Here is an 8,057-nt window from a genome sequence, read left to right on the forward strand (position 1 = left end):
CCTCTTTCTCATGGTGCCTAATAGGTATCTCAAAATGTCTAGCAAGACATGAAGCATAGATACCTCCAAAGATGGGGCCTTTTGTACAATTCAGGCTTAGCCGTTTAGCAATGACGGCACCCATACTAAAACTATTATCTCCAAACAAGGCATGGTGAAGAATGATAATATCAGGAACATTAAAGTTTCCACTATTTCCACGACCAATCAAGCATCTACTAGCAAATATGGCAAAGTAGCGTAAAACAGAAAAATGTATGCTAGAGATTTTCGCATCAGAACCCTTCTTTGGCTCAGTGATAGTGTTAACAAAGCCATCCACATCTTTACGATGGGGTTCCCCTAATTTTCCCGCAAAGGGTATCCTACATACCGCGTAAAATTACGTATAGACATTTCCCTGAATTGATCATATAAGTGAAATGATACTAAAGGCGGTGACTTCTTAGGATAATAATAAAAGTTTTGCACGAAAGTATTGGTAAGTAAGAGATACTGATCGATCCGGTCGTGGAGGAAATCGGTGAGGCTTGCATTCTCGATCAAAGAATAAAAATCTTCATGAATACCAGCTGCTTTCAAGAAATCATTGCATGGCCATTCACACGGCCGTACTTCCGCTATGCGAGGAAGATTATACTTGGCTTTTTTCCTTCTCCTTAGCTTGTTTTTCCTGGGAGCCTTGGCTAGAAGAGCCCCTCAAAAGTCTCCTTAACATTTTCTGAAAATTTCTGAAATTTTAGTAACTTCAAAATAAAAGTGAATAAAACTAAACAAGATTGGTAGCAACTACTCCTACAAGTGCCTAGAGCCTATATCATGCATTGGAATTTCGTGGGACCTCATAAATTTAACATGCAAGCTCAAGAACATGGTCACCTATGCAGCAAAAATTTGCAATGAATAAAGCAATAGAACAAAAAGTAATTGGACCAATGGAGGAGTCACATACCAAGCAACAATCTTCCAAAGCACTTTTCTGAATGGAGCTTTGAGCAAGGAGATCAAAAATCGCAGCAAAATGAGCTAGAACTCGTGCTTGAGCTGGATGGGGATTTTTTTGGGAAGAAGATGGAGTGTAAGGGTGCTGGCATAAGTGGAGGGGGCCACCAGGGGCCCACGAGACAGGGGGCGCGCCCAGGGTAGATGGGCGTGCCCTCCACTCTCGTGGCCTGGTTCTTGCCCCTCCTGCACTGATTTCAGTGCATAAAATCCTCAAATATTCCATAAAAAACCATACTAAATTTGCAGGGCATTTCAAGCACTTTTATTTTCGGGATATTTTTATTGCACGGATAATTCAGAAAACAGATGGATAATACTATTTTTGCTTTATTTATTCTAAATAACAGAAAGTAAAAAGAGGGTTCAGAAGGTTGTGCCTTCTAGTTTCATCCATCTCGTGATCATCAAAATGAATCGACTAACAAGGTTGATCAAGTCTTGTTAACAAACTCATTCCGAATAACACGGAACCGAAGAAATTTCGAATAACACTAAGTTACCTGAACGGGGATATGAACATCCACAATAATAAGAATATCATACTTTTTCTTGACAGAAGGGAGAGGAAATTCAAAACCTCCAATAATGATAGTTGGAACTTTTCCAATAGAATTGATGCTATGAACTTGAGATTGTTTCCTCGGAAAGTGTACTGTATGCTCATTACCATTAACATGAAGAGTGACATTGCCTTTGTTGCAGTCAATAACAGCCCCTGCAATATTCAAAAAGGGTCTACCAAGGATAATCGACATACTATCGTCCTCGGGAATATCAAGAATAACAAAGTCCGTTAAGATAGTGACATTTGCAACAACAACAGGCACATCCTCACAAATGCCGACAGGTATAGCAGTTGATTTATCAGCCATTTGCAAAGATATTTCAGTAGGTGTCAACTTATTCAATTCAAGTCTACGATATAAAGAGAGAGGCATAACACTAACACCGGCTCCAAGATCACATAAAGCAGTTCTAACATAATTTCTTTTAATGGAGCATGGTATAGTTGGTACCCCAGGGTCTCCGAGTTTCTTTGGTATTCCACCCTTAAAAGTGTAATTAGCAAGCATGGTGGAAATTTCAGCTTCCGGTATCTTTCTTTTATTTGTAATGATATCCTTCATATACTTAGCATAAGGGTTTACTTTAAGCATGTCAGTCAAGCGCATACGTAAGGAAATAGATCTAATAATTTCAGCAAAGCGCTCAAAATCCTCATCATCCTTTGTCTTGGATGGTTTAGGAGGAAAGGGCATGGGTTTCTGAACCCATGGTTCTCTTTCTCTACTGTGCTTCCTAGCAACAAAATCTCTCTTATCATAACGTTGATTCTTTGATTGTGGGTTATCAAGATCAACAGCAGGTTCAATCTCTACATCATTATTTTTTCTAGGTTGAGCATCAACATGAACATTATCATTAACATTATCACTAGGTTCATGTTCATCACCTGATTGTGTTTCAGCATCAGAAACGGAAATATCATTGGGGTTCTCAGGTGTGTCTACAACAGGTTCACTAGAAGCATGCAAAGTTCTATCGTTTTTCTTTTTCTTCTTTTTGGAAGAACTAGGTGCCTCTAAATTGTTTCTTTGCGAATCTTGCTCGATTCTCTTAGGGTGGCCTTCAGGATACAAAAGTTCCTGAGTCATTCTACCAGTTCTAGTAGCCACTCTAACAGCAAAGTCAGGTTTATTATTTAATTCATCAAGCAAATCATTTTGAGCTTTAAGTACTTGCTCAGCTTGAGTAGCAACCATAGAAGCATATTTGCTAACGAGTTTAAGTTCACCTTTAACTCTAGCCATATAGTCGCTCACGCGTCCTATCTCGAAAGCATTATCCTTTAACTCTCTACTAACATAAGCATTAAAACTTTCTTGTCTAGCCATAAAGTCATCAAATTCATCTAAGCATGGGCTATGAAATTTAGTAGAGGGAATTTCAACTTTATCATATCTATAGAGAGAATTTACCTTTACTACCTGTGTCGGGTTATCAAGACAATGTGGTTCTTCAATAGGCATATATTAAGACCATGTATTTCTTCAATAGGTGGTAAATTCTCAACATCTTCAGCTTTTATACCTTTTTCTTTCTTTGATTTCTTTGCCTCTTCCATATCTTCAGGACTGAGAAATAAAACACCTCTCTTCTTTGGAGTGGGTTTAGGAATAGGCTCAGGAGTTGGCTCAATTGGTTCAGGAATTGCCTCAGGAATTGGCTCAGGAAGAGTCCAATTATTTTCATTAGTCAACATATTATTCAATAGTAATTCAGCTTCGTCGACTCTTCTTTCCCTAAAAACACAACCATCACAACTATCCAAGTAGTCCTTGGAAGCATCAGTTAGTCCATTATAAAAGATATCAAGTATTTCATTTTTCTTAAGAGGATGATCAGGCAAAGCATTAAGTAATCGGAGAAGCCTCCCCCAAGCTTGTGGGAGACTCTCTTCTTTGATTTGCACAAAATTATATATTTCCCGCAAGGCAGCTTGTTTCTTATGAGCAGGGAAATATTTAGCAGAGAAGTAGTAAATCATATCCTGGGGACTATGCACACAACCAGGAGCAAGAGAATTATACCAAGTCTTAGCATCACCCTTTAATGAGAACGGAAATATCTTAAGGATATAATAATAGCGCAATTTATCATCATGAGTAAACAGGGTGGCTATATCATTCAACTTGGTAAGATGTGCCACAACAGTTTCAGATTCAAGGCCATAAAAAGGATCAGATTCAAACAAAGTAATAATCTCAGGATCAATAGAGAATTCATAATCCTTATCAGTAACACAAATAGGTGAAGTAGCAAAAGCAGGATCAGGTTTCATTCTAGCATTAAGAGACTGCTGCTTCCATTTAGCTAATAACTTTTTAAGATCATATATATCTTTACAATCAAAGATAGCTCTAGCAGCTTCCTCTTCCATAACATAACCATCAGGAACAACATGCAATTCATAATCATTGGGAGAACTTTCATCATCACTATCATCAATAATAGCATCTTCAATAATTTCATTCTCTCTAACCCTAGCAAGTTGTTCATCAAGAAATTCACCTAATGGCAAAGTAGTATCACACACAGAAGTAGTTTCATCATAAATATCATGCATAGCAGAAGTGGCATCATCAACAACATGTGACATATCAGAATTCATAGCAGTAGCAGGTTTAGGTGTCGCAAGCTTACTAATAACAGAAGGAGAATCTAGTGCAGAGCTAGATGGCAGTTCCTTACCTCCCCTCGTAGTTGAGGGCAAAATCTTGGTTCTTTCGTCTTTCAAGTTCCTCATAGTGATCAACAGATATAAATCCCAAGTGACTCAGAGAATAGAGCTATGCTCCCCGGCAACGACGCCCGAAATTAGTCTTGATAACCCATAAGTGTAGGGGATCGCAACAACTTTCGAGGGTAAAGTATTCAACCCAAATTTATTGATTCGACACAAGGGGAGCCAAAGAATATTATTGAGTATTAGCAGTTGAGTTGTCAATTCAACCACACCTGGATAACTTAGTATCTGTAGCAAAGTATTTAGTAGCAAAGTAGGATGATAATAAAGGTAACAGTAGCAAAAGTAATATTTTTGGGTTTTGTAGTGATTGTAACAATAGCAACAGAAAAGTAAATAAGCGAAACACAAGATATAAAAAGCTCGTAGGCAATGGATCAGCGATGGATAATTATGTCGGATGCGATTCCTCATGTAATAGCTATAACATAGGGTGACACAGAACTAGCTCCAATTCATCAATGTAATGTAGGCATGTATTCCGTAAATAGTCATACGTGCTTATGGAAAAGAACTTGCATGGCATCTTTTGTCCTACCCTCCCGTGGCAGCGGGGTCCTAGCGGAAACTAAGGGATATTAAGGCCTCCTTTTAATAGAGAACCGGAATAAAACATTAGCACATAGTGAATACATGAAATCCTCAAACTATGGTCATCACCGAGAATTATCCCGATTATTGTCACTTCGGGGTTGTCGGATCATAACACATAATAGGTGACTATAGACTTGCAAGATAGGATCAAGAACACACATATATTCATGAAAACATAATAGGTTCAGATCTGAAATCATGGCACTCGGGCCCTAGTGACAAGCATTAAGCATAGCAAATTCATAGCAACATCAATCTCAGAACATAGTGGATACTAGGGATCAAACCCTAACAAAACTAACTTGATTACATGGTAAATCTCATCCAACCCATCACCGTCCAGCAAGCCTACGATGGAATTACTCACGCACGGCGGTGAGCATCATGAAATTGGTGATGGAGGATGGTTGATGATGACGACGGCTACAAATCCCCCTCTCTGGAGCCCCGAACGGACTCCAGATCAGCCCTCCCAAGAGAGATTAGGGCTTGGCGGCGGCTCCGTATCATAAAACGCGATGAAACTTTCTCTCTGATTTTTTCTCCACGAGAAGGAATATATGGAGTTGGAGTTGAGGTCAGCGGAGTCTCAGGGGGCCCATGAGATAGGGGGACGCGCCCGGGGGGTGGGCGCGCCCCCACCCTCGTGGACAGGGTGTGGGCCCCCTGGTCTTGATTCTTTCGCCATTATTTTTTATATTTTCCAAAAAGTGCCTCCGTGGATTTTCAGGACATTCTGAGAACTTTTTTCTCTACACATAAAACAACATCATGGCAGTTCTGCTGAAAACAGCGTCAGTCCTGGTTAGTTTCATTCAAATCATGCAAGTTAGAGTCCAAAACAAGGGCAAAAGTGTTTGGAAAAGTAGATACGTTGGAGACGTATCAGTAATCCAAAGGAAAGCAAGAGCATACCATTTTTCTCCTCATAACTTAGTATCATGTCCACCTCTCCTAGAATTAAAAATAAAAGAGTAATGCGCTCAAATTACACTACAATGGGCAACCGAGAATTATTGAGAAATGATGTTATATACATACTGGGTCCATTTATATAATTTAACATAAGCTACTTGCACGTTGTGTTGATAGGAGATGGAGTGCCGCAGTGAAATGAGCATAGGCACCCCTTATCAACACATTTGCCAATGCCATTGAGCTTCATGTTGCAGTCGTCACGGCACCCGTCATTGTCACATGTTCCAAAGCGAATGATCCGTGAGCATGTCGATGGTGAGTAATCCGTGGTGAAGAGGCCATCGTCCATAGGCACGACCCTAGAAGTACAAATCTCTGCAAGACACCGCCGCACACAAGAATAAAATTAAATGGTGCCATGATTGTTCATTCGTTCTACCATTCCAAATAAATTACCTAACGAGACAAACTGATGTTATGCTACTTAGTCTTACCTGATGGAAACAGGACAAGTACAATGGCGAGTAATAATAGCTTGCTGCTAAGCCTCATGGCTGCTTGAGATGGTGCCTAAATCTTCATCCGAGCTCATGGGTTTATAAGAATTATATATAGAGAATGAAATTAATACTAATTCTTAATGCAAATTTTAATATATACCTAAGTAATACAATAATATATGACCAAGTATGTTCATACATAATATTAGTAACTTTTAATTGGTAGGGTGTCAATTATTACATAGACTTAATATAAACTTTGCACTTTGTACAAATGTAGAAGTAAATAATATAGCAACTAAAGCACAAGTAAATATGGGAATGGTACTGATACGTCTCTAACATATCTATAATTTTTGATTGTTCCATGCTATTATATTACCCGTTTTGGATGTTTATGGGCTTTACTTTACACTTTTATATCATTTTTGGGACTAACCTACTAACCGGAGGCCCATCCCGTATTGCTGTTTTTTTGCCTATTTCAGTATTTCGAAGAAAAGGAATATCAAACGGAGTCCAAACGGAATGAAACCTTAGGGAGCGTGATTTTTGGAATGTACATGATTCAGAGGACTTGGAGTGGAAGTCAAGCAACAGCTGAGGCGGCCACGAGGGTGGAGCCCCCCCCCCCTACTAGGCGCGCCCCCTATCTCATGGTCCCCTCAGGCGTCCACCGACCTACTTCTTCCTCCTATATATACCCACGTACCCCGAGAACATCAGAACACACCACGAAAACCTAATTCCACCGCCACAACCTTCTGTATCCACGAGATCCCATCTTGGAGCCTTCGCCGCCGCTGCACCGGAGGGGGAATCGATCATGGAGGGCCTCTACATCATCTCCAAGGCCTCTCCGATGAGTTGTGAGTAGTTTACCATAGACCTTCGGGTCCATAGTTATTAGCTAGATGGCTTCTTCTCTCTTTTTGGATCTCAATACCATGTTCTCCTTAATCTTCTTAGAGATCTATTCGATGTAACTCTTTTTGCGGTGTGTTTGTCGAGATCCGATGAATTGTGGGTTTATCATCAAGTTTATCTATGAGAAATATTTGAATCTCCTCTGAATTGTTTTATGTGTGATTAAGTTATCTTTGCAGGTCTCTTCGAATTATCAATTTGGTTTGGCCTACTAGATTGATCTTTCTTGCAATGGGAGAAGTGCTTAGCTTTGGGTTCAATCTTGCGGTGTCCTTTCCCAGTGACAGCAGGGGCAGCAAGGCACGTATTGTATTGTTGCCATCGAGGATAAAAATATGGGGTCTATATGATATTTCATGAGTTTATCCCTCTACATCATGTCATCTTTCTTAGTGCGTTACTCTGTTCTTTATGAACTTAATAATCTAGATGCATGCTGGATAGCGGTCGATGTGTGGAGTGATAGTAGTTGATGCAGGCAGGAGTCGGTCTACTTGTCACGGACGTGATGCCTATATACATGATCATGCCTAGATAATCTCATAATTATTCGCTTTTCTATCAATTGCTCAACAGTAATTTGTTCACCCACCGTAATACTTATGCTATCTTGAGAGAAGCCACTAGTGAAACCTATGGCCCCCGGGTCTATCTTTTATCATATAAGCTTTCAATCTACTTTTATTTGCATCTTTATTTTTCCTATCTATATTATAAAATACCAAAAATATATTTATCTTATCATACTATCTCTATCAGATCTCACTTTCCCAAGTGGCCGTGAAGGGATTGACAACCCCTTATTG

The sequence above is a fragment of the Triticum dicoccoides genome, chromosome 6B, assembly GCF_002162155.2.
Source record: "Triticum dicoccoides isolate Atlit2015 ecotype Zavitan chromosome 6B, WEW_v2.0, whole genome shotgun sequence".
NCBI classification, from domain to species: domain Eukaryota; kingdom Viridiplantae; phylum Streptophyta; class Magnoliopsida; order Poales; family Poaceae; genus Triticum; species Triticum dicoccoides.